The sequence below is a fragment of the Triturus cristatus genome, chromosome 6 (assembly GCF_964204655.1).
Source record: "Triturus cristatus chromosome 6, aTriCri1.1, whole genome shotgun sequence".
In the NCBI taxonomy this organism is placed as follows: domain Eukaryota; kingdom Metazoa; phylum Chordata; class Amphibia; order Caudata; family Salamandridae; genus Triturus; species Triturus cristatus.
Genome location: NC_140589.1, coordinates 219,037,190 through 219,064,524, shown reverse-complemented (window position 1 = coordinate 219,064,524; position 27,335 = coordinate 219,037,190). Strand labels below are relative to the sequence as shown.

Sequence of the window (27,335 nt, the reverse complement as noted above, 5' to 3'; positions counted from 1 at the left end):
TAGAACAAAGTGGCCCTATAAATGGAAAACAAATACTTGTTAATTTTGTGTGACTCAAGTCCAGTGAATCTGATGGGAAGAAATTTGCTTTGCAAAATGAATTGCATTATTTATTGCAATCTGGATGGTATTGCGATTGAAACACAAGATGAAGATTCCGTGTACAAAATGAGATCACATGAGATGAGTTCAGTTGTTCCCAGCTTTGGGTGCCCTTGCAGAGCATGCGGGGAGAGACTATATAGATGCACCAGATATGCCAATCGCTTCCCATACGGAAATCTCAGTGGCGCGGGAGTGTGGGGTCCTTGTGTTCTTCAAAGTGCAGGGATTAGTAAACTACGAAACGGCACATTCTTATCTTTGACGGAATTTGAAGCCGGTCAATCATATTAAGCAATGCACAGTTTCATATATGCCAGGCTGCATGCGGCAGTGTGCTCCCTGAGGGCGGACTTTCCTCACGAACCACGTGGGATAAAGGCGTTACAAGCAGTGCTAAAATGTGGTGAATGTAGAGGGATGATCACCAGAGTATATGGTGCTTCTCAACGAGAGAATGAGTGGTCTGATTCCTCTATGTTAGACAAATGGAATGCTGTCTTGGCGTTTCCCCTGTCCCGGGAAAACTGCAAGGCCTGCTGTAAATTGACAGGGCACCTGACTGCCAATTGTAATCTCCGTATTATTCATTTAAGATATTTGCACCGGATATATTACACCCTCGCATAATTTTTTTAATTTGGGTTGCGGGAGGATGCCAGATGCTCTAGATGCCGGTAGGACGGAGCAGACTTTGTACACTTAGCATGGGGATGCCCTGCTAAATCAAATTTCTGGTGGGGAGTAGCGGGGCTCTTACAGATATGACACTGGAAAAAATTGAAAGCTTGCTGGAGTTGTGTTTGCTGGGGCTTCTAAACAGAATTAAGCAATGTAACAGACATATAGTTGCAATAGCCACTTTGTTTGCCAAGCATGCTGTGGCCATGCACTGGAACACCAAGGTAGCACCAACCTTGGTCAAGTGGCTTTAAGATCTCGTTTTCTGCAAGGAACAAATGAATGTTTATGCCGAGCAGCTACCAGAGGCCTCTAGGCCTAAAGATGTTTGGTGCCACTTACCACGTATCTGTTAGCGCACCCTGACCTGACATAGGCGTATGTAATTAAGTTAGCTATTGAAGATACAATGCTGCTGTATAGATCCGAAGTTACACTACTATACACTGTCGAACATGTGGTATATTGTTCTCTTCTCCTTACCTGCTCTGCCATGGGGTTGTTGAGATAAGGGTGGGAGGAGGAGAGTTGGAGTTACATAAAACAAAAACACTGCTGTATATTATGTGGTTTTTGTGGCGCTGCTGCCATATGAATGTAATATATGCTACTGTTTGCATATGGTGATTCAATAAAAAATCAAAACTTATTTCTGCGAATCTGAAAATGAGTCGACAACCACCCAGAGGTAAGTTCGATGTTTCATGGTATTGTTGTCAACAGTGGATTAAAAAAATTCCTTGCTTAAGGCTAGCCCACAGTGACATACTAGATCCAGTATCATTTGACAAAGAAGATTTTGAAGCATTCAAAGAACTGAGAGTCTTTGTCATACACCAGCACTGGATTGTTGTGAAAAATTTAGAGGTGCATGTCAATTCTTGCACAGAGGCATGGTGGGTTGATGCGACCATTGGCATACCTTTCAGCAGTATAGAATCCAATAACTGTCAATCTTCAAGGATGTTTGAAATTGGTTGCAGCTGTTTGTGTTGCTATTGAACAAAGTGAAGGAATAGTGATATGCCATACTTTAATTGTATATCTTCCTTACTCGGTTGAGACTTTGGTTGACACAAACAAGAACTCAGCACATGACAAACAGTATGCTGACTAGTTATGAGTGAGTCATTCTTTCAGAAGAAAATATTCCTATTAAAAGGTGTAATTCTTTAAAACCGGCAACACTGCTTCCTGTTTTAGATGGAAGTTGTAAAGGCAGAGAGAATAATGAAAATGATGATAACGGTGATGAACCAGAGCTCATAACTACATTGCATTTACTGAGTTATGCAACAAACCAAGAACAGACATTAAAGAAACTGCTTTAAAAATGTCTGCTCTGAAATTATTTGTTGATGGCGTTTGTTTGAGAGACCAGTATGAAGCATTGAAAGCTGCCTATGCAGTATGTTCTATTACTGAGACCATAGAATCATCTTTTCTGCTGAATGTAACCTCAACAAAGGTGGAAGAATTAGTAGCAATAAGCTCAATAGTGTTCACAAAATTCGAATGTGACAATTCATACAGACAGCCAATATGGTTTTTGGAGTGGTTCTTGACCTTGGTCAACCTTGGCCCCAGAGGAGCTTTCTGACATGCTCTGGAGCTCCTATGAAGAACAGTGTTTACATATTAGATTTATTAAAAGCAATACAACAGCCAAAAGAAATTGCAGTGGCCAAGTGTGTTCCCCATAATGCTGGAAAAGATTAAGGGTGTGATAACGAGTTTAGCAGTTGCATCATCCGCTGTGTGACCACTAAACCCTTGGTGAGACCGCCTATCCTTGTCTGGCAGGCAGACCTGCTGCAGTCAGAGTGGCAGTCTGTCAGGCTGATAAACCAGCCTAACAGGCAAACTGCTGCTCTCAGTGCGCCGACTGTACCTTCCTGCACGGTGCACACAGTGTAAGAAATTGGGGTTCAAATCAAGGGGGACACTACATGTGCCCCGTCACATGCTCACCCAGGCCCAAATCCAGGAGGGGCTCTGTTAGGGCCCCCTTTCTTGATAATCTGCCACTCTTTTCATGGTGGGCGCACCGCCATAAAAAGTGCAGTGAACTAGCAAGTCAGAATATCCTCACCGGTGCCAGCTGCAGCCCCACCAGCCTATTCCTGCTGGTGAGAAGACCACTGGCCCAGCGGGATCCTTGATCCCGGCAGTGCAGTCGGTCTCATGGCGGACCAACACCATGACTACCACGGTATAATCATAATCAGGCCCATGGTCACACTTGTTAGTGAGTATGCGAACCAAATGGCAAAGTACTCTACATTACAAGACGAGACACAGGTGCTGGGAAATTAAAATGATGAACTAAGAATAAGCACTATACAAAATGCAGAAAACATAAACAATTTCTTTATGAGTTCAATTCAAACCTCTTTGGGTGAATTAGGAGATCTATCAAAAACAACGGGAGAGCTAGGGACAACAAGGAGGGGTTGTGTCCGTATCCCCTGGAATTAGATAAGTTTTGTCAAAAAAGGACACGCCCAGTATGGTATGGTACGGTCAAATGAAGCGAATGTTTGGGAACCCACCAAGTGAATTAGGAGATCTTCAGGACAATGACTCAGACGATGAGAAAAGGAAATGGAAAAAAATTAGGCTACAAGAAAAAGATTTGTACGTTAATGCTGAAAATCAAATACATTCTTCCAGGTGCAGTGATGTATCAAATGACTAAATACTTACATGGTCAGACAGTATGATACATGTATTCAAAATATACTGGGCTAATGCAGGATTGAGACATGTTGCAGAGGATATAGGTGTTAGGGGTTTGTGTTGCCAAAGAAACAATCAGGGTAAAAAGACATTGACTGTGATGAACCCTATTAGCAATTCAGAAGGCCCATTAATAAAACGCCAAGAAGACTTTGTGGAGATGCAAGTTTACAATAATTTTAAATACATTTTAGTCATTGAATGTTTGTTTTCTGAATGTATTCAGGCCTACCCCACCTGAAGATCAGATAGCCTTGCAGATGCCAAACTTTTGTGGAAGGTGTTATACATAGATTGGGCATTCCAAATTCTATTGAGATAGACCGTGGTACGCACTTTGAAAATGAGGTTTTGCAAATCATCTACTCAGCATTTCAGATAAATCAAAGGTTTCACTGTAGTTATTGTCCTCAATCTATCCTCTGTTGCTGTGGAAAGAGCTAATGAAATTCCAAGAATAAATTCTACTGGTTTAAAGTAACCTGACACACTTCCTGTTGTTTTGATGAGCATGAGAAGTACTCCTGACAGTAAAACAGTGTTTTTGCCCCATGATGTGATCATGGGAACATCGATGAGACTTGCATTTATAACTTCAATAACAAATATGTCATGCTATATAACTGCAAAGATTGGGCTGATGTGAAATCTGTCCCACATCAGGTAAATGTGACAACAGAAGTGACAAAGGACATCTTCTGCCACACACTAAATCCTGGGGACATGATAGTGGTCTGAATGCACATCAGAGAGAACTACTTGGAAGAGAGGTGGCATGGCCCTTATCAGGTAATACTAACAACTAACACTGTGGTAAAGTGTGCTGTACTGCTGCAGTGGATTCACGCTGCTCACACAAAAAGGTTGAAGGCATCAGGTGAAGAAGTAGTAGAATCAGCCACTTAATTAGCTACTGAACTAGAAAGCCAAGATCAAAGTGAAGCGCAAAATCAAGCTCCAGTTTGCAAAGTGGATCCAGAGGGGGTGAACATTTAGAAACTGGCGAAGAGAACATTGGGAACAATTAACTTGTGACATTTCAGATCAGTGGAAGCTCTGATATAAAATGTCCAGTTTCAAAAGCAAGGGTCAGAGTGAAGGGCTGTTACCGAATACGATTCAAAAGCATGAGTGGCAGCAAGAAGGAATAGTCTCTGATCCGATCAATGAAAAAGTTTATTTGAAAATTTAAGTTACAAGAACCCCCACAGAAAGAAACCAGTTTACAGTACATTGTGCAGATAAGTCTGATCAAAGTTCAAGCACAAGTTCAAGTTCAAGCCTAAGTTAGTTGCTTTAGAATAATAATAATAATTTCACATTTGTGAAGCGTAAATTTATCACCACTAAGGGGTCGACAACGATGTTGTTCGGAAACTCTTCTGAACGGCTCGGTCTCAGAATCATTTCTGAACAAATTGGGTTGTGCGAGTCCGAATGACCGATCACGATTCTTCCCAATATCGTTCGGTCGGACTCACATTGACTTCAATGAGAGCCTGTGTTTTGAACAAGAACACAGGCTCCCATTGAAAAAAGGGGGGGTTGGGGAAAACCATGCACCCTGTGGCGGGCACACCATTGTGCCTGCCACATTGTGCATGGCTGGGAAGAGGTACCCCGACAAGCCCCAATTGGACACCTCTGGGGGAAGGGGAGCCTGCAACGGCCCCCCAAAGACAAATTCCAACAGCCGTTTTGTGTCGGACAGACCGAATCTGAATGGCTGTTTGAATCGGTCATCGTACTTGCTTGTTTGGAAACCGTGTCCATAGAGCTGAACGATTCAGTTCCGGCAGACTCTGGCTGTCAGAATGTCTTGCGGAACCAATTCGGACTGCCCGAACAGTTTCCGGACATCGTAATCGGTCGTTGAGAAATGTGTACAATTCATTCGGAAACAAGGGTTCCGAATCAGATTCTGCAATACCGAATCCCATCCGGTGCCCTTCTGAACGACATCGTAATCGGCCCCTTAGTTTATCTAGGCGATGGTGAGCCCTCGGGGATATGAAGTGAACTATAGCCTAGAGTCTCAGGATGCCTAGCTGAGCTGCATCTGGCTCCGGGATCACACATGAGCCCCGCCCTCTGCAGTCAGCTGCTCTGGCCTCTGCCCTACACCTCTCCACCTGACAAATACTGTTGGTGAACAAAGAAAAGCTGAAGAAAGTATTCCCTGGAAAATAACTTGTAAAAGAAAGCATTGTGAACCAGAAAAGTTTCAGAGACAATTAGACTCTGAAACGAGTGGGAGTGAATCACCTATTGACAAAAGGTCAACAAGAAGAAGAGTTAAAAAAAGATAACATGCTTCACCTGAATGGGTATATTTAGCCATAGTGTCAGAAGATGAAGAAGAAGAGTCAGAGCTAGAAAGTTATAATTCAGGGAGTCATTGTCAGTACAACTTTGACTGTGAATATTTGGGTGGCATAGAGATGGATCTCTGACAAATTATCGATTACAAGAATATGGAGGGACATAAATATTGTTTCAAAACTATTGATTACAAAAATATTGTTTCCCTATACTTATAATGATAAGTACAAAAATATCAAAAACAACTATTGTTTCACACTAATATGGTTTGAAGACATAGAAAAATAATATTTTTTTATATATATATATATATATATATATATATATATATATATAAAATTCACTGAAAAAACCATAGGTTTCACACATGTTATAGTTAGCGGAAATTTTACTGATAAAAAACCAATGAAATTCCCCCGTTATAGTTAGTGCAGGCAACTATAACTCACGCGACCGCAATCCTCTGCTGATGCTAATACTGTATTTAGACACTTATTTGCCCATGTCTTCTTCCATACATTTTTAGCTATACATATATTACAAATATTTTTTTTTCATAAAGACACATATGTCATCAGCAGAAGATTGCGGTTGCGTGAGTTATAGTTGCCTGCACTAACTATAACGGGGGAATTTCATTGGTTTTTTATCAGTAAAATTTCCGCTAACTATAACATGTGTGAAACCTATGGTTTTTTCAGTGAATTTGCAAGGTTTTTTAAATGCTAATTCCTAACTATAACGTGTGTGAAACCTATGGTTTTTTCAGTGAATTTGTACGTTTTTTTTAAATGCTAAGTTACTTTACGCCATTCGTGGCGTGCGCGCCCACTTAACGCAGTTCGTTCCGTGCGCGCACCGTGCGCGCACAGTAAGCACGCGGTGTGCTTCGCGCACCGCGTGCCCACTTTACGCAGTTAGTGCCGTGCACGCACGGTGGGCACGCGGTGCGCTACGCGCACCGCGTGCCCACGTTACGCTAGATGGGCCATGTACGCATGATGCGCTTCGCGCACCGTGCGCACATGGAGGACATATGATGCACTTCATTTTGAAAGGTAATATTGTAATTTTTCGTAATTTTTATAAGCCATGCACAAATGTGCCCTTCGGGCACCATTTGCACACGGGGTGGACAGAGTGTGGATAATTTTTTTTTTAATTTTTTTTTTTTAAATATTATAGTTTAGCTCATCTGTTATAAGACCAATTGCACACGGGGTGGGGAGAGTGTGGATAATTTTTTTTTTTATATCATTTTTTACCGTACGCGTACGGTAAGCGTAATCGGCGAAATTAGCGAAAATAAAAAAATTCCGTTTTTGGCCTTGAGGGATCTTTGGGGACTCCCTCAGCATGGCTATGTGTGTGGGAGCTGTCTAAACAGCCCCTTTACATGTTTTTGTGCTTTGTATTTTCATCATCACTCTCAGTGCGAGAGAGAAAATGGCGGCCGCCGCTTCCTGGTTTCGGCCGATTCGAATGTTTACTAAGATCTAAGAGCCAATCAGAATCGCGCTCGCGCACGCCACCGTACGTGTACGGTAAGCGTACCGTAAGCGCACCGTAAGCTGGCTCAGATATATATATTGATTTAAAGGCTATTTTCTCAGAATCTACTGAACAGATTTACACCAAACCTACAAAAGGCACTTCCTTGACCTGAGGACTACCTCTCTGCCAAATTTCAAGTAATTCTGTTCAGCCGTTCGGGCTGTAGCCCTGTCTAAAGGTCCTATGGAAAAATGCATGGGAAAAACGCGTTTTGGGACCCCCCTTTTATCTCAGCCCCCGCTTGACGAATCGCCCCGAGACTTTCAGGGTAGGAGCGGAGCGGAGCGCCCCACCTATTTTGAAAAATTCGCGAGGATTCGTCGACCGGCGCCAAAGTTATTCAAAATAGAATGTTGCGGATTTCCTATGGAAACGTGGTCCTAACTATAACTACCTACTGGCGACCGCCAGTAGGTAATATATATATATATATATATATATATATATATATATATATATATATCTCGACCATGTCCCCTCAACCAGAAGGAACGGGCACACACACAGGCTTGTAGGGAAACGGCAATTTTTAATGAACAGGCATAATGCATTTCGGAGTGAGTTCCTTCTTCGGATGCCTTTTAAAACAACTAGTGTTGTCGGTGTCCAGATCTTTGTAGCGCCAGCTTCGCTCCGATAGGCAAATACAGCATGGTGGGAGTGACATGGATTAAGTACCTTCCCTGTGTGGGTGGCGACCTCGTTCCCGCCATTAACACCACTGCTTAGCGCGCAATATTGCTCTTCCCATAAGTCTTCATCCTGCCGCCATTCACCTCGGGAAATCCCGGCATGGATTAGCAATCAAAGTCCGTCGCAACTAGTGTTACTGATTGCAGGATTGGCGGCGGTACAGCAGCATTTTCAAGAACGTTGAAAGTCACCAAAGTTGCCACTTTACCTGCTGTACTTCTTTTAGGATGGGGTACCAATATATATATATATATATATACATTGAAGCAAAAGGGTTCAGCACTTTACAATGTAATCACAAAGCAATGTCCAAAGCAGTGAGCACACGAAAGGAAGTCCAGATTGTTTTTCTTTTTTTGTCCAAAGTTGTTCTTTATTAAATTTTCATTAAAATTTAAAAGACCATTGCCGACGCCTTTTGTCTCAAACTGAGACTTCTTCAGGGCTATAGAAAAAAACACATACGAACAAATATTTAAAACCAAATCTACATATATACAGCGATTTTTTTCATTTGTGAGAAGATGCACTCATCAACTTTGCATATCGAGCACTATTTTGTATTTGCATGAGCTAGTTCAATCTATTATTTCAATCAGTATCTTACATATTACTTGGCCTATTTACATTTGATATCACAATGGGGACTATCTTATTAACAATTTAAAATATTCAGTTCATAGTACAACTAAGTCAAATTGTGTTACGGGGAATGTTCCTTTACCAAAAACTGTGATAGTTATTGTTAATATCATACCTCATTCGAGTCACAAATGCGCTTTCAAGGATGATAAGTATTTCGACAGATTGTCATAGTTCAAAGGTTCAAAAGAGATTTATACAGTACTCGTTTCCTAAAACCACAAAAATATACAGCTTTAAAACATTTCCATTCCTATCCGTTTGTGCAAACATATATATACGTAGATCTTTAAATATTAATACATAATATCAACATTTGTAAAGTGCCTTTAGATGCCACATTCCAGTAACATTGCGAGGAAAGAGATTAAATGGTTGCAACTAATGTTGTTGTCAAAGATACTTTGCAATAGGTTGCAATTATATTTTAGAATGTCAGATAATGTGACTGTTAAAAATTGCTGCTCAAATTGCATTTGCAAAAATATCAAGGGAGACAAAAAAGTCTAATTACTATTTGGGCAAAAACTGAATAGGACCAGAATTATGTCTGAAAATCAATCACAGTGTGTTGTTTGTTGGCCACAAATCCTAAGTATCATAAATGCCCTATATCAAACAGCATGAACTGTAGAATGCACGCGAGTCCATAAAAGTTATATAAATGTTGCAATGGTGTCATCAATAAGTTGCATGTTAATTCCAAATCAAGCGATTTTTAATGTGGTCAGGGAGTCATATGTCTTATTAATCGTATGTACTTTAAGCGTGCAGGAATTTAAATAACCCACTTTGTCTCATGACAATGAACGTAACGTGCCCACTAACCCAATACGATCGTGAGCGCATACCACGTATCACTACACTAGCAGTAGTTATCTTTTAGATCTGTAGGGACCGCTGTTCACAGAAGCTAGAGGTCATGTAGCTTCATTTAAGGAATCCTGTTATTAGTTAAGAGGTTTGGTCAAAAACCCGGGAGAAAGTGCCACATCGTATTACGCATTTTTCTATTTGTTACAAACATCTATATATTTGTAAACAGCGGCAAACCATTTTTTAAAGAATTCAAAAAAACTCATAATTTTTTCTGGCAGGGCTTGGTGTCCTTTAAAAACAGTCATATATACAGAGTATACCACGTACCTAATATTTACGGTGTTTTGTTACCATCAAAACAACTATGTTGAATATTAATATTGACGATATGCTCAGAGATATTCTTAGTGATAGACTCACGGAATATCTGACATTTAAAGTGTTCTATTAACACCAGAAAATCTCAGTCAAATCTGTGAACATCGATAGTTCACTCAAGGCATTCTAGCCGAGTTACTTGCAACATTCTAACCTATTATCCGAGATGCGGAGTATAGTGGGAAGTGCTCCTTGATTCTTTGCAGTGGTACGCTCTACTCAGATACTGTTTTGTCAGGTGTGGATGTCTATAGCCTCTACCATCAGCTTGTTTTTATATATATATATATATATATATATATATAGATGCTCCAACTCGTTTAAGCACTCCACCTTCACCATCAGGAAAAACAAGCGTGGACCCAAATATCGTGCTGTTTTATTTTATTGCCAGTCTGCCATGACGCGTTTCGGGCGATCCCGCCCTTGATCACATGACACAGCTTAGACATTCACCGCGCTTTTTAAAGTGCTAGTGAAAGTGACATCACAATGGACATAGAAAACATGTTCATTTTCAATTGAAGTGTCCCCCTTAATATGCACATAAATGTTACATTATTATCTCCATTTTTTTTTTAAAGTGGTCACCGCAAATCAATATAGGAGAACTGTCATAATACATATATAAATACATTGATCATGATAATAATGGCTTAAATGTCTTTTAATTATCCTAAAAACATTCCAATCCAATTGGGAAGCTTAAATAATTACAGTCAAATCCCAAAACCGAATATATAAAAAATTGAAAAAATATGTATAGTTCCAGCCTTAAAATACTAACTCAACCACTAGAAGTAAATACTACTGTGATCATTTTATCTTATATCATGCATCTCTATGCCCTAGATGAGATGTTCCTGTAAAATACTCATGGTCCCATCTGATGGCAGGTGCGAAAATAAAAAAGTGAAACAAAAAGTGCAGCAGTGCTTAGGACTCCATATTTTCGTCACTAGTTCATATAGACTTTATAGTTGATCCCCATCAGACACATAAATACATAATAACAAGTATAAAATATACTGTCCATATAAATATGATATCTAAAATTAAACTATAAAAAATGTATATATAAATATATAAAAACTGTGTACAAAAACCATAATAGTCCAAATAAAATCTCTTATTTAATGTATTCAGATCATTTCAAGAGGAATTTGCAAATCATTTTCTCCAGGCCTGAGTTCCATCTCATATTTCTTATGTGTCCCATATTGTTTCTGTCTAGTTGCAATCAAAAACAGTAATCATATGTATTCATAAAAATGTGTACATGTATTCACTAGCCTTCAGGCCACCAGGTTGTTTTGAATCAAACTGTAAAATAAAACTGTTTTCTAAACGTCTAAGTTTTGATTCCCTTTCTCCACCTCTTTTCTGTGGTGGTACGGCCTCTATAACATAGCACTTGAGATGTTTTGGATTGCTATTGTGGCATATTTTAAAGTGTCTCACCACTGGATAGCTGGCATCATTATTCTTGATGGCGCTGATATGTTGCAGGATCCTTTAGTGTACAGCTAATTTGGTGCTGCCAATTATATTTGAGGTTACAACTGCAAAGTAGAACATATACAGCAAATTTTGTTTTGCAGGTAAGGTGTTGCCCTATGTCTTGTAATTTGGCATTAAACGCAGTTGTGTATGACGTAGTATTAATGCCATGTTGGCAAGCCTTGCATGTAGCACATTTAAAGAATCCCTTTCTAGCTGCAAGCCACATATTATTGCCCTGATCCTCAAAATTGCTCTTTACCAGCATACTGCCCATGCTGTTGGTTTTTCTAAATGTAACAGCTGGATTTGATGGTAAAAATTTGCCAATCACCGGATCATCCCTCACAATGGGCCAACTGCGTCTAACAATCACCCTAATTTGTTTTTCTTGACGTGAAAAGGACAAAATAAGTCTGGTGGGTTGTTGGGCCTCATCTTGTTTACTGTAGGTTTCACAGCTAGTTTGTTTTTGTATCGCAACAAATCGCCCCGCGCCTGTTCTTTGGATTTTGCTATAGTTGCATCCACTATCTCGGTTCTATATCCCCTAGCTAGAAACCTAGCCCGGCTTTCTGCTTGCTTATTCTTGCTGTCTTCCTCGTTGCTGCATATGCGTCTAATGCGCAACATTTCCCCATAGGGGATGCTTTTAATGAGATGGGGTGGATGTGCCCTGGATGCGTGCAACAGAGTATTGCCTGCAGTTGGTTTCTTAAATAATATAGTGGACAAATTATTATTCAACACGTGGACCTGTACATCTAAGAATGTATCTGTATCACTGCTAATAGCAGATGTGAAATGTAGATTAATTGCATTATCATTAAGTTGAGAAATAAATTCAGTGGCACTTTGAAGATCTCCATCCCAAACTATACATAAATCATCAATGTAACGCAACCAGGTTACCACCTTTGTTTTGTATGTCTGGTCATATTGTTGCATGAGGATCAGCTCCTCCCACCAGCCCATGAATAAACAGGCATAGCTGGGGGAGTAGCTGGCCCCCATTGCAACACCATGAATTTGTTGGTACATTTTGCCATTAAACAAAAATAGATTGTTTTCCAAACAAAACAGTATCATTTTAAGCAGCATATTGGTGTGTTGGACATATATAATGGATCTGTTCATCAGGAAGTATTCTACAGCCCTCATACCATCCTTATTTCTGATGCATGTATATAAGGAGGATACATCCAATGCTACGAGTAAATAAGTTGGTTTCCATGACATATTTTTGATCTTTCTTAAGAAATCACATGTGTCCCGCACATATGATTTCAAACCCCTCACATAGTCTTTTAGAAAAAAGTCAATATAACTGGGTAAGTTCTCCAAGAGACCATCACAGGCTGCTATTATGGGTCTTCCCGGGGGTTTATCGATGTTTTTTATGTATCTTCGGAATGAAAAAAATCACCGGGATAGTGGGGTATTCTTTCGTAAGATATTTAAACTCTTCCCAACTTAACAGGCCCATGCTTTTCCAAGCTAACAGTTGTGAAAATAGAAGTTCCTGCGTGTCTCTGAATTTTATAGGAGAACTCTTTCTGTAGCATTCCACATTGTTTAGTTTAATTGGCTGTAGGCTTCATCCATATATTTATTCAAAGGCCATAAAACGATATTCCTGCCTTTGTCGGATTTACGAATTACCACTTTGTGGTTCTTTTCAAGCTTGTCAACAAGTTGATAATATTTTCTCTTGTGGTTGGTATGTTTTCTTTGAGATTTATTGATGGCGAAGTTTAATTTTTATATTTGTGCAACAATCTGCTCATTAAAAACATCTATGGAGTCTCTTGCCATAATGGTAACATTTTTCGATTTTATCCTAAAGGGTGTAGATGGCTTGGCATATGTCATATATGACTGATTCTGCTGAGATACGAGATTTGTTGATTCTCCTTGAATAGCACTGGTGCTCGGTATTATAATATTACCTCTTTCCAGATCCTGTAAGTCCTGTAATAACCCTTGGTCTGATACCATTAACATCGGTGTTTCTGATTCCAACATTGACTGAGCGATGTTGTCCGAATCACTCTGTTTGTTACGTTGGTAATGAAATGTTTCAATTTGAGTTTCTGAATAAACTTGTATATATCAGCTCTTGTCTGGGTATAATTAAAATTAGATTCAGGGCAATAGGAGAGGCCAAGAGATAAGAGCTGTTGTTCTGCCACAGTAAGGTCAATATTCGCCAAATTAACGATAGTGTTGGTTTCTTGGGTGTTATCAGAAAATGCTGAAATAGCGCGCAGGGTAATGTGGGAGCCTTGTTTGAACTGATTACTGACACGGCCTCTGATGAGAAGCAAAGACTCTTAGAAACGCGTAAGGCCAGGGACTTTCACATGGGGATGGGAAGCCGCATGCTTTTGTCAAAAAAAAGGTTTCAACTTACCTGCTGCGGAGTATGGTCTCATATCTGGGAAACTAGTGGTAAAACAATGAATATCAACAAATCAAAAGCCAAATATTAAATAACAAAAACATAAATATAAGCAAAATGAGTAACAATAATAAAAAACCCACAATTATACTAAAAATATACATATATACATATATATATGTATTTGTATATATATATTATTTAGTAAATGTAAACAAATAAACAGATATTAACATTAATAATATATATTAAAATCTGGGAATAATGCATATACTATGCCAACTCCAGTCTGTGCAACAGTAAGGAAAGTCTTGGACGTCAGATGGGTAACATTTACTATTCCCACTCCAGTCTTTGCAACAGTAGGGAAAGTGTTGGGCTCCGAAGGGGTAAAATATACTATTCCCACTCCGGTTTGTGCAAAAGTATGGAAATCGTTATACTCCGGAGGGGTAAAATTTACTATTCCCGCTCCAAGCTTAGCAAACATAGGGAAAGCGCTGGACTCCAGAGGGGTAACCTTTACTATTCCCACTCCAGTCTGTGCAACAGTAGAGAAAGCATTGGACTCCGGCACCGTAAAATTTACTATTCCCTCTTCAATCTGTGCAACAGTAGAGAGAGCATTGGACTTTGGAGAGGTACATTTACTATTCTCTCTTTGGTCAATGCAACAGTATAGAAAGCATTGGACTCCAGAGAGTTAATATTCACTATTCCCACTCCAGTCTATGCAACAGTATGTTAAGTATTGGACTCCGGAGGTGTACAATTTACTATTCACACTCCAGTCTGTGCAACAGTAGGGAAAAATGTGGACTTTGGAAAAGAAAAACTTACTATCCCCACTCCAGTCTTTAAAACAGTAGGGGAAGCCCTGGACTTTAGAGGGGCTATATTTACTACTCCCACTGTAACCTGTGCAACAGTAGGGAAAGCATTTGACATCGTAAAGGTAACATTTGTTATTCCCACTCCAGTCTGTCCAACAGTAGGGAAAGCGTGAGACTCTGGAGGGGTCAAATGTATTATTCCCATTCCAGATTGTGCAATCGTAGGGAAAGCATTGGAGTTCAGAGGTGTGAAATGTACTTATTTCACTCCAGTGTGTGCAACAGTAGGGAAAGCATTGGAGTTCAGAGGGTTAAAATATAAAATTCTCACTCCAGTCTGTGCAACAGTAGGATAAACATTGGACTTTGGCGAGGTAACATTTGCTGTTCCCACACCAGTCTGTGCAATAGTATGGAAAGTGTTAGACTTTGGAAGGGTAAAATTTACTATTCCCAATCCAGTCAATGCAACAGTAGAAAAAGTACTTCACTGCAAACACAAACATATACAAAACATAACCCTATTAATGTAATATTAATATAAAATCCTTATTGGAAACTTTATTACGTAACCCCCAAAAATAATATATATAAAAAACAATTAATATCATTATTAACCAATTTGAGAATAGTTATCAATTAAAAGAAATTGACCATTGTTTATTACTAAATTAACTTACCACACCATACCCCCATAAACCTAGCAGCCCTCACTTAAACTATAACTAAAATAAATATATGTAACACAATTCACATATTTAATAACTAATTAAATACGAATTAAAACATTAATATTTAAGTATTAGTTAATAAATCAATTAATGAATATTTAATTAAGCAATTTTTGATTATCTAATTATTCATTTATTATTTAATAATAAACTTCCCATCCTATACCACTACAAACCCACCAACCCGCACCAAACAATTAACTTAGAAAATATATTTATTAAACCATGTACATAATTAATAATCAATTACATAATTGTTAATGAATAGTTAACCAATTCTTAATTACTTGTTACTTAATTAACTTTCCACCCTATACCCCTACAAACCCAGGAAACCATACCTTACAAATAACTTTAAAAGTATATTTATCAGACGTCATATTATTATGAATCAATTAAACAATCAATAATAAATTAATTATTAATTAATTGTACGTAATTAACTTCCCACCCTACACCCTTACGAACCCATGTCGACAATATAAATTACTATTATAATAAATTACACTCATAAATCACTAAACATTACAAACTATGTTAAGAAATATTATTAACAATTATCCAAACAACAATAAGCCCATAACCTAAAAAAAAAATTAACACACATAAAGATATTAAAAAAAGATATTTTTTAGAACAATAATATTGAAAGCAATATTTACAACAACGATAGTATTTAACCCCTTCGCTGCTAGGCCTTTTCCCCTCCTGTGCTAAGCCTTTTTTGGGCTATTTGGGGTAGTGCGCGCTTAGGCCCCTGTAACTTTTTGACCACATTAGGTATCCACGCCAAATTTGCGTCCTTTTCTTCCAACATCATGGGGATTCTAAAGGTACCCAGGGTTTGTGGATTCTCCTAGAGGTTTCCAGGAATTAGTCAAAATACAACAAAATTTGGGTTTTTTTGTGAAAAATGGGAAAAACGGGCTGCAAATGAAAGCTTCTGGGTTTTTCTCTGCAAATGCTATCAAAAAAGGGTTTGTGGGGCTGAAATCACCATCTCTCCAGCTTTTAGGGAATGACAGAATTTTGTCAGAAAACCAACATTTTTCACACAGTTTTGACATTTTTCTGGGACATACCCTATTTTTGCTATTTTTTGTGCTTTCAACCTCCTTCCAGTTAATGGTAGAAATGGGTACAAAAACAATAATGGATCCTGGAAAGCTATACATTTTTGAAAAGTAGACACAATTCTGAATTCAGCAAGGGGTCATTTGTGTATATCCATCAAGGTTTCTTTATAGAAACTACCAGTTAAATATAGGAAAAATTAAAAATTAGTTGAAAAAAGCAGCCTTTTGAGTCAACGTTTTCACCTGTAACTTCTTCTAATTATGACATCTCTTAGAAAGCAATGTACCGTTACATCCACTGGACCTTCCTGGTTGTGGGGATATATAGGACTTGTAGGTTCACCAAGAGCCCAAGGAACCCAGAGTAAAAAAATGAGCAGCATTTTGTAATGGTTTTTTTTTTAGTTCTGGGTATATAGCAAATATAGTGTGAAAATGTATACATGGAAAAATTGGTATGAAAAACACCTTTGTATTTCTGAAATGGGAACAAATTACAGAGTTTAGAAACAGTGTATATTTGCACTTTTTCAAAATTGGGAATACTCATACTTGCATGACAATTATTGGTAATTTTTCAAAATGACTTTTTTTTTACACAATGTCTTTCATTTGGAAGGGAGAAATGCATCAAAAATCAATAGGTAATAACAGTTGCTTTACAAATCTGAACTACCCTAAGTCTCCCGATAAAAACGGTACCTCACTTGTGTAGGTAGGCATAGTGCCCACGACAGGAAGTGGCTCAAAACCTAAGGTGAACACATCACATTTTCACACTGAAAATTTACACATTTTTTGCGAAGAGTCTAGCTGTAGTTTTTGAAACCTAGCCCTGCCGGCACCTAGGGAAACCTAGCAAACCTATACATTTTTGAAAACTAGACACCCAGGGGAATCCAGGATGGGGTGACTTGACTGCCTCCCACCAGGTTCTGTTACCCAGAATCCCTTGCAAACCTAAAAAATTGCCAAACAAAAACAAATTTTCCCCACATTTCTGTAGTGGAAAGTTCTGGAATCTGCGTGGATCCACAAATTTCCACCCACCCCGCGTTCCCCAAAGTCCTACGAGAAAAATGGTACCTCACTTGTGCGGGTCGGCCTAGTGCCCACGACAAGAAACGGCGCAAAACGCAGCGTGGTCACACCTCAATTTTGCAGTGAAAAATGACCCTTTTTTGGCAAAGGGACTAGCTGTAGTTTTTGAACCCTAGCCCTGCCAGCACCTTGGGAAACCTAGCAAACCTATACATTTTTGAAACCTAGACACCCAGGGAATCCAGGATGGGGTGACTTGACTGCCTCCCACCATGGTCTGTTACCCAGAATCCCTTGCAAACGTAAAAAATTGACAAAAAAAACACATTTTCCCCACATTTCTGTGGTGGAAAGTTCTGGAATCTGCGTGGATCCACAAATTTCCACCCACCCCGCGTTCCCCAAAGTCCTACAAGAAAAATGGTACCTCACTTGTGCGGGTCGGCCTAGTGCCCGCGACAGGAAACGGCGCAAAACGCAACGTGGTCACACCTCAATTTTGCAGTGAAAAATGACCCTTTTTTGGCAAAGTGACTAGCTGTAGTTTTTGAACCCTAGCCCTGCCGGCACTTAGGGAAACCTAGCAAACCTATACATTTTTGAAAACTAGACACCCAGGGGAATCCAGGATGGGGTGACTTGACTGCCTCCCACCATGGTCTGTTACCCAGAATCCCTTGCAAACGTAAAAAAATGACAAAAAAAACACATTTTCCCCACATTTCTGGGATGGAAAGTTCTGGAATCTGCGTGGATCCACAAATGTCCACCCACCCCGCGTTCCCCAAAGTCCTACGAGAAAAATGGTACCTCACTTGTGCGGGTCAGCCTAGTGCCCGCGACAGGAAACGGCGCAAAACGCAACGTGGTCACACCTCAATTTTGCAGTGAAAAATGACCCTTTTTTGGCAAAGTGACTAGCTGTAGTTTTTGAACCCTAGCCCTGCCGGCACTTAGGGAAACCTAGCAAACCTATACATTTTTGAAAACTAGACACCCAGGGGAATCCAGGATGGGGTGACTTGACTGCCTCCCACCATGGTCTGTTACCCAGAATCCCTTGCAAACATAAAAAAATGACCAAAAAAAACACATTTTCCCCACATTTCTGGAATGGAAAGTTCTGGAATCTGCGTGGATCCACAAATTTACACCCACCCCGCATTCCCCAAAGTCCTACGAGAAAAATGGTACCTCACTTGTGCGGGTCGGCCTAGTGCCCGCGACAGGAAACGGCGCAAAACGCAACGTGGTCACACCTCAATTTTGCAGTGAAAAATGACCCTTTTTTGGCAAAGTGACTAGCTGTAGTTTTTGAACCCTAGCCCTGCCGGAACTTAGGGAAACCTAGCAAACCTATACATTTTTGAAAACTAGACACCCAGGGGAATCCAGAATGGGGTGACTTGACTGCCTCCCACCATGGTCTGTTACCCAGAATCCCTTGCAAACGTAAAAAAATGACAAAAAAAACACATTTTCCCCACATTTCTGGGGTGGAAAGTTCTGGAATCTGCGTGGATCAACAAATTTCCACCCACCCCGCGTTCCCCAAAGTCCTACGAGAAAAATGGTACCTCACTTGTGCGGGTCAGCCTAGTGCCCACGACAGGAAACGGCGCAAAACGCAACGTGGTCACACCTCAATTTTGCAGTGAAAAATGACCCTTTTTTGGCAAAGTGACTAGCTGTAGTTTTTGAACCCTAGCCCTGCCGGCACTTAGGGAAACCTAGCAAACCTATACATTTTTGAAAACTAGACACCCAGGGGAATCCAGGATGGGGTGACTTGACTGCCTCCCACCATGGTCTGTTACCCAGAATCCCTTGCAAACATAAAAAAATGACAAAAATAACACATTTTCCCCACATTTCTGGGATGGAAAGTTCTGGAATCTGCGTGGATCCACAAATTTCCACCCACCCCACGTTCCCCAAAGCCCTACAAGAAAAATGGTACCTCACTTGTGCGGGTCGGCCTAGTGCCCGCGACAGGAAAGGACGCAAAACGCAACGTGGTCACACCTCAATTTTGCAGTGAAAAATGACCCTTTTTTGGCTAAGTGACTAGCTGTAGTTTTTGAACTCTAGCCCTGCCGGCACCTAGGGAAACCTACCAAACCCACGCATTTCTGAAAACTAGACACCCGGCGGCTTCCAGGGAGGGATGGCTTGCGTGGATCCCCCAATGTTTCCTTACCCAGAATCCCCTGCAAACCTCAATTTTTGCTGAAAAAATCACTTTTTTCACACATTTTGGGGTGGGAAAGTAGTGGCATCACCGGGCTCACACAAATTTACCACCACCCAGCGTTCCCCCAGGTCTCCCGGTAAAAATGGTGCCTCACTTGTGTGGGAGGCCCAAGTACCCGCGGCAGGCAAGGGCCCAAAACGTAGTGAGGCGACATCAAAATGGCCTATCGCAAAACCACCTGGTTTTGCAAGGGGGGTCACTTTGGTTTTTGGCCCGGTGTGCGGCGGCCATCTAGGGAAACCTACAAAACCCACGCATTTCTGAAAACTAGACACCCGGCGACTTCCAGGGAGGTATGGCTTGCGTGGATCCCCCAACGTTTCCTTACCCAGAATCCCCTGCAAACCTCAATTTTTGCTGAAAAAAATCACTTTTTTCACACATTTTGGGGTGGGAAAGTAGTGGCATCACCGGGCTCACACAAATTTACCACCACCCAGCGTTCCCCCAGGTCTCCCAGTAAAAATGGTGCCTCACTTGTGTGGGAGGCCCAAGTACCCGTGGCAGGCAAGGGCCCAAAACGTAGTGAGGCGACATCAAAATGGCCTATCGCAAAACCACCTGGTTTTGCAAGGGGGGGTCACTTTGGTTTTTGGCCCGGTGCGCGGCGGCCATTTAGGGAAACCTACCAAACCCATGCATTTCTGAAAACTAGACACCCGGCGGCTTCCAGGGAGGTATGGCTTGCGTGGATGCCCCAACGTTTCCTTACCCAGAATCCCCTGCAAACCTCAATTTTTGCAGAAAAAATCACTTTTTTCACACATTTTGGGGTGGGAAAGTAGTGGCATCACCGGGCTCACACAAATTTACCACCACCCAGCGTTCCCCCAGGTCTCCCGGTAAAAATGGTGCCTCACTTGTGTGGGAGGCCCAAGTACCCACGGCAGGCAAGGGCCCAAATCGTAGTGAGGCAACATCAAAATGGTCTATCGCAAAACCACCTGGTTTTGCAAGGGGGGTCACTTTGGTTTTTGGCCCGGTGCGCGGCGGCCATCTAGGGAAACCTACCAAACCCATGCATTTCTGAAAACTAGACACCCGGCGGCTTCCAGGGAGGTATGGCTTGCGTGGATCCCCCAACGTTTCCTTACCCAGAATCCCCTGCAAACCTCAATTTTTGCTGAAAAAATCACTTTTTTCACACATTTTGGGGTGGGAAAGTAGTGGCATCACCGGGCTCACACAAATTTACCACCACCCAGCGTTCCCCCAGGTCTCCCGGTAAAAATGGTGCCTCACTTGTGTGGGAGGCCCAAGTACCCGCGGCAGGCAAGGGCCCAAAACGTAGTGAGGCGACATCAAAATGGCCTATCGCAAAACCACCTGGTTTTGCAAGGGGGGTCACTTTGGTTTTTGGCCCGGTGCGCGGCGGCCATCTAGGGAAACCTACCAAACCCATGCATTTCTGAAAACTAGACACCCGGCGGCTTCCAGGGAGGTATGGCTTGCGTGGATCCCCCAACGTTTCCTTACCCAGAATCCCCTGCAAACCTCAATTTTTGCAGAAAAAATCACTTTTTTCACACATTTTGGGGTGGGAAAGTAGTGGCATCACCGGGCTCACACAAATTTACCACCACCCAGCGTTCCCCCAGGTCTCCCGGTAAAAATGGTGCCTCACTTGTGTGGGAGGCCCAAGTACCCGCGGCAGGCAAGGGCCCAAAACGTAGTGAGGCGACATCAATATGGCCTATCGCAAAACCACCTGGTTTTGCAAGGGGGGTCACTTTGGTTTTTGGCCCGGTGCGCGGCGGCCATCTAGGGCAACCTACCAAACCCACGCATTTCTGAAAACTAGAAACACCGCCAGTCCATGCACACCGCCAGCCAAGCACCATTCCGCGCACACCACCAACCAAGTGCCAGTCCACACACACCAACAGCCAAGCACAAGCCTACACACACCGCCATCACATTTAGGATTTTTTTTGAAAAAAAATAAAAACACAAACAAATTACAAATCTTCTAACAGAAAATCAGCAACTAAATACATTGCACTAACACCAACCTTGAAACAGAATCAAATTATCCAAAGAATACAGACCAGGCAGTTCACTTTACCACTCAAGAATCCTCCCAAAAATTCTTTCCTGTGTGGTACGCTCTAAAACAAACAGAGAGACACAGTGCAGGATGAGAAGGACAGTCGGGGCAGTACATTCGACTCTCCTTCCGCAAACCTTTTCGCCAACAGACTCTACATCTCCTACTGGGAAAATCTTTTGCGGGTGTGGGAGGAATGTGATCTGGAAAGTGGCGTTCTTTCAATCTAGCAACATCCTCCACCAGTCCAACTCTAGGAACACTTACCTGTTCCACTACAACAAGGCTGCCTATTACAGACTCCTGAAACTTAGCAAAAGTCATCTTTGACTCAGGGCAAGAATCCTGGAACACAACAAAAGCATTAAACATTGCCAAGTGGAAAAAATGGATAGCCAACTTCTTGTACCAAATGTAAGCCTTACGAAGAGCAGTGTAAGGTTCCAACCTCTGATCTACTCTGTCAACACCACCCATGTGCCTATTATAGTCTAAAATGCACACAGGTTTGCGCGCTTCAGCGACCTGACCCCAAACAGTCACAGGTGCAGTGCTTTCATCATGGATGGTAGTCAGCATGTAGACATCTCTCCTGTCTGTAAACTTCACAGCAAGAAGCTCATGGCAATGCAACGCACTGCACTGTCCCCGCACAAGCTTTTGACAAACAAGTTCTTTCGGGAAACCTTTACGGTTAGAGCGGATTGTGCCACAAGCAAGAGTGTCCACTTTGGCCAATTCCCTGAACAACCGCACACCAGTGTAGAAGTTATCTACATATAAATGGTGGCCTTTGTTAAAAAATCCTCTTCCAAGTTCCCAAACAATTTTCTCAGTCACTCCAAAAGTGGACGGACAACCAGGGAGGTTAAACCTAGATTCCTTACCGGTGTACACCCTGAAATTAGAGACATATCCAGTCCTACTGTCACACAGCATATACAGCTTTATTCCATAGCGTGCCCTCTTACTAGGAATGTATTGCCTAAAAACCAAGCGGCCCTTGAACAACACCAAAGACTCATCCACTGCAATTTCTTTCCCAGGGGCATAAATCTCAGAAAATCGATCAACAAAGTGATCAAGGACAGGCCTAATCTTAAAAAGACGGTCACAGTCAGGGTGATCTCGTGGCAACGCTAAACCATTATCAACAAAATGCATCATCCGAAGCAGAAGCAAATACCTGTCACGAGTCATGACTGCCGGAAAAATAGACGTTGCCATCAAGGGACTGCTAGACCAATATGAAGACATTGATGGCTTCCTTAGCAAGCCCATCAAAAAAGTTAAACCCAAGAACTTCTTCATCTCTTCAACATTTGTAGCAGTCCACCGGGTAGCTCTAGAGTGTGGCTTAAGACTGGCACAGTTGTCCCTCAAAAACTGTTCGGCATACAAATTAGTCTGCTCAACAATCTCTGCAAAAAACACATCGTCCATAAACAACTGAAAAAAATTGACCGGCAAAAAGTTTTCAGTATTCACTCTAGACCCTGGAACACCAGTAAACTCTGGCAATGCTGGCTGCACCATGCCAGGGGCAACCCAGAGGTCATCACTTTCAAAGGGAAGCCTTGCAGCCCCAGCCTGCAGCCCAGAAGCCTCTTGCCACACTACACCAACGGGAAGCCTTGCAGCCCCAGCCTGCAACCCAGATGCCTCTTGCCGCACTACACCAACGGGAAGCCTTGCAGCCCCAGGCTGCAGCCCAGATGCCTCTTGCCGCACTATCGGCACATTAGTCTCCGCCTCTAACACAGGCACTTCATCCGCACTAAGAGTATCTTCATCATCCGATGACTCCATACGGAGAGACAGCTCACTGCCAGAATCGTCCCCTGCCTCCTCTCCCTCAGATGCAGAGTCAGTCTCTGAACCAATATCAGAGGAAGACTCAAACAGCAAACCAACAACCTGCTGAGCAGTCATCCTGCGGCTAGCCATTATACTTACTAAGATAGAAGACTGCACAAACAAGTCAACAACAACCAACAATGTGCAAACCGAGTAAGTAAAGAAATGTGTACCTTTATCACAAAGATCAATGTGCTCAAAAACTATACAATCCAATTACAAGAGACAGCTGCACTCACCAGAAACCAACTCTGCAGTGACACAGCAAAAACCAACGATATCAAACTAGAAAGAAGAAAAAAAAACAAATTACTCACAAGACAACAAAATACACATCGAGCACCAATGCAAAAAGTTTTTGACACTCAAAAAACAAACATACTGCTATTATTACACCATTTGCAAAAATAATTCATGCAGAGAAATCAAACACATTTACATTGTACAAAAAAGAGTCTCTTACCAAACTACACAAACAGCAGAACCGCCAGAAACACGGCAAACTGAAAAGAGCAAAAGCCTTTACCTAGAACAAAAAAGTAAAAAAAAAACATTCCTATTGCAATTCACAAAAAAAAACAATAAACATAACAACATTCTATGTTACTACCCAAATGGTCAATCGTTATGTTCCAGGTGGGGCAGAAAACAGCAGGAAAAAAAAGGCTACTCTGTCCCGGGGCGGGTGGGCCAAATACATATTATAAAAATTGCCCCCTGGAAGCGACACTTGCCAAAGGGGTCACTTCCATTTTTATTTACACTAATTCCCTGGTGTCTAGTGGGCTTTTCTGCCCCCCCCTGGGGCCAGACACGGAGCAAAAGTGGACCAATCTGCCCCCAGGGGGGGCAGAAAAGTCTGTGCAAAAATTATTCCCCAAGGGAAGCGACCCTTGCCCAAGGGGTCGCTTCCCATATCACTATAACGAAATTCCCTGGTGTCTAGTGGGCTTTTCTGCCCCCCCTGGGGGCAGAAACGGACCGAAAGTGGACCGATCTGCCCCCAGGGGGGGCAGAAAAGTCTGTGCACAAATTCTCCCCCAGGGAAGTGACCCTTGCCCAAGGGGTTGCTTCCCATAACAAAATTGCGAAATTCCCTGGTGTCTAGTGGGATTTTTTGCCCCCCCTGGGGGCAGAAACGGACCGGAAGTGGACCGATCTGCCCTCAGGGGGGGCAGAAAAGTCTGTGCACAAATTCTCCCAAATTCTCCCCCAGGGAAGCGACCCTTGCCCAAGGGGTCGCTTCCCATATCAATATATCGAAATTCCCTGGTGTCTAGTGGGCTTTTCTGCCCCCCCTGGGGGCAGAAACGGACCGAAAGTGGACCGATCTGCCCCCAGGGGGGGCAGAAGAGTCTTTGCAAAAATTATCCCCCAGGGAAGCGACCCTTGCCCAAGGGGTCGCTTCCCATATCACCATTACGACATCCCTGGTGTCTAGTGGGCTTTTCTGCCCCCCCTGGGGGCAGAAACGGACCGAAAGTGGACCGATCTGCCCCAGGGGGGGCAGAAAAGTCTGTCCAAAAATTGTCCCCCAGGGAAGCGACCCTTGCCCAAGGGGTCGCTTCCCAAATGGCCAAAAACAACATCCCTGGGGTCTAGTGGGGGCATTCCTGTCCCACGATCGCGACGCTGTGCCCGATCGTGGGACAGGAATGCCCAGCATTGAGACATCAGGGAAGAGGAAATACTCTTTCCTCTCCCCCGATGCCTCAAGGCCCTGGAATTCCGCCCCCCCCGCCACACCGCAGCAAAACACTTACCCTCCCCGTTGGACGCGCTGGAAGAAATGAATTCCAGCGCGTCCAACGCTTCCTGATGACGCCAGCGCGCGCTGTGCGCGCTGACATCATCAGGAAGCGTGGGGGGGGGGCTCGGGGGTGGCAGCGGAAACTCTTCCGCTGCCATCCCCATCTGTGGGGGCACGATCGATGCCCCAGGGGGGGAGCGCCAGCGCTTCCCCCAGGGGCTGTGCTCATGACGGAGCGGTTCCGTCATGAGCACAGCTCAACCGATGCTCATGACGGAACCGCTCCGTCATGAGCATCGAAGGGGTTAAAACGATATTCGTTACCAAACAAATCAGTATTCTTGACCACAATATTTCTGCATCATGATATTGTTGTGTCACAATATTTTTTTCACAATATTTTTGCATCTGATACTTCGAACTCGATATTTTGTCCAAACATCGATAGAGATGGAAGAAGAATCACTTTGAAATGATAAAGAGACTGTTCAGACAAAGGGCCCGATTACAATGCCGGTCGGACATTCGTCCAACCGGCCTTATTGTGGTAAAGGGACCGGCCGACAGGTAGTTGGCAGCCCCGACCGCCATATAAGGATCCAACCACCATGGAGGCAGTCAGAAACATGCATCTTTGCATTGAGGCTTGTGCTGCAGCCCTGAAAAGGCTACAGCACAAGCCCCAATGCCAAAAGTCATGCTTTTAAACATCCCTGCACCATGGTGCTTGCCACCCAATCCACAGGTTCCCCCCAGGGCCCATAGCGGAGGGCCAGAGGGGACAGCGGCATTGTAATGCGGCAACCTGACCATGGATATAGATGTTGGTAGGACCAACACCGACATCGTAGTCGGCTCCATAGTTGAAGTTAAATAGAGCTGCAGAGTAAGAGAAGACTTAAAATAAAAGACTGAAAAAAACTAAAAATACTTTTTTGAAATTTTGTGTTGATTATGGTTTCAAAGAAAAAGAAGACAGTTATTGTAGTTTTAAAGACAACTTTAGTTGCTTTACGATTTTTGGTCCCAGAATAATTGATATGTCTCAAATAGAGAATGGAGAACAGCCAAAACTGTAAAATTGAAGGTTAATTGATCACATTATTAATATTAGTAGCTTTAGTTGGTCTGGTTACTATCAATGGTGGCAAATGCTTCTATGAACGTCGAGTTAATAAAAAAATGAATCATGATATGTCAGAGAATAAATAAAATGTAGCTTTATATAATAAAATGATACATTAATACATAAATATTATAAACATAAAGGGGTGTAATTTTTCTCCTACTTCTGCTAGTGAAGGACTAATGTAGTTGAGTTTCCAATTTCCTATGCTTTATTATGCAATGTGTATGTTGCTATATTTAATAATGATGATGTACTTTCTCATTATTTAATGGATTTCAACATTCCTTTAGAGGACTTACTCATTACATAAGATAACAAGGATATCAGATATGGTACATTCTTAGGAAAAATTGCACAAACCAAGCAGAAAATGTAAATAATTAACCAGGGTTATGTGTGTAAGTAGAGACAAAATTGAGATTATCAGAGAATATAATGAAAGAGAAGTGTAGGTTGTGAGACACTGGAAAGAGGAAATAGCTATGATAGAACTAATGGAGCAGGTAAACGAAGAGGAAGAATTTAGATTGTTGAATATATATCCCAGGTAAAGGATGGCACAAGAGCGAAGGAGTGTGAGGAAATATGAATTTTTATGGTCAGTTGTGTCCCCTATCTAGACCCCAACGGCTCCATGTACATGCTACAAGTACATGTATGTTCCCTCCACTTCAAGCTATGAAGACGCAAATACAATTGTGTCCAACGTTAATATGTACTCTTTCATATCTGCCATGAATGGGCCAGATATTCCGTTCCTAAGTATGCCTTGCCACCGTCTTTATA

General features: G+C 42.0%; 1 protein-coding gene across 5 annotated transcripts in view; it reads left to right on the top strand.

Moving 5' to 3' along the window:
* LOC146816674 (adhesion G protein-coupled receptor F5-like) overlaps nucleotides 1-27,335 on the top strand; it is a 788,188-nt gene that overhangs the window by 106,488 nt on the left and 654,365 nt on the right. The window lies entirely within an intron of this gene.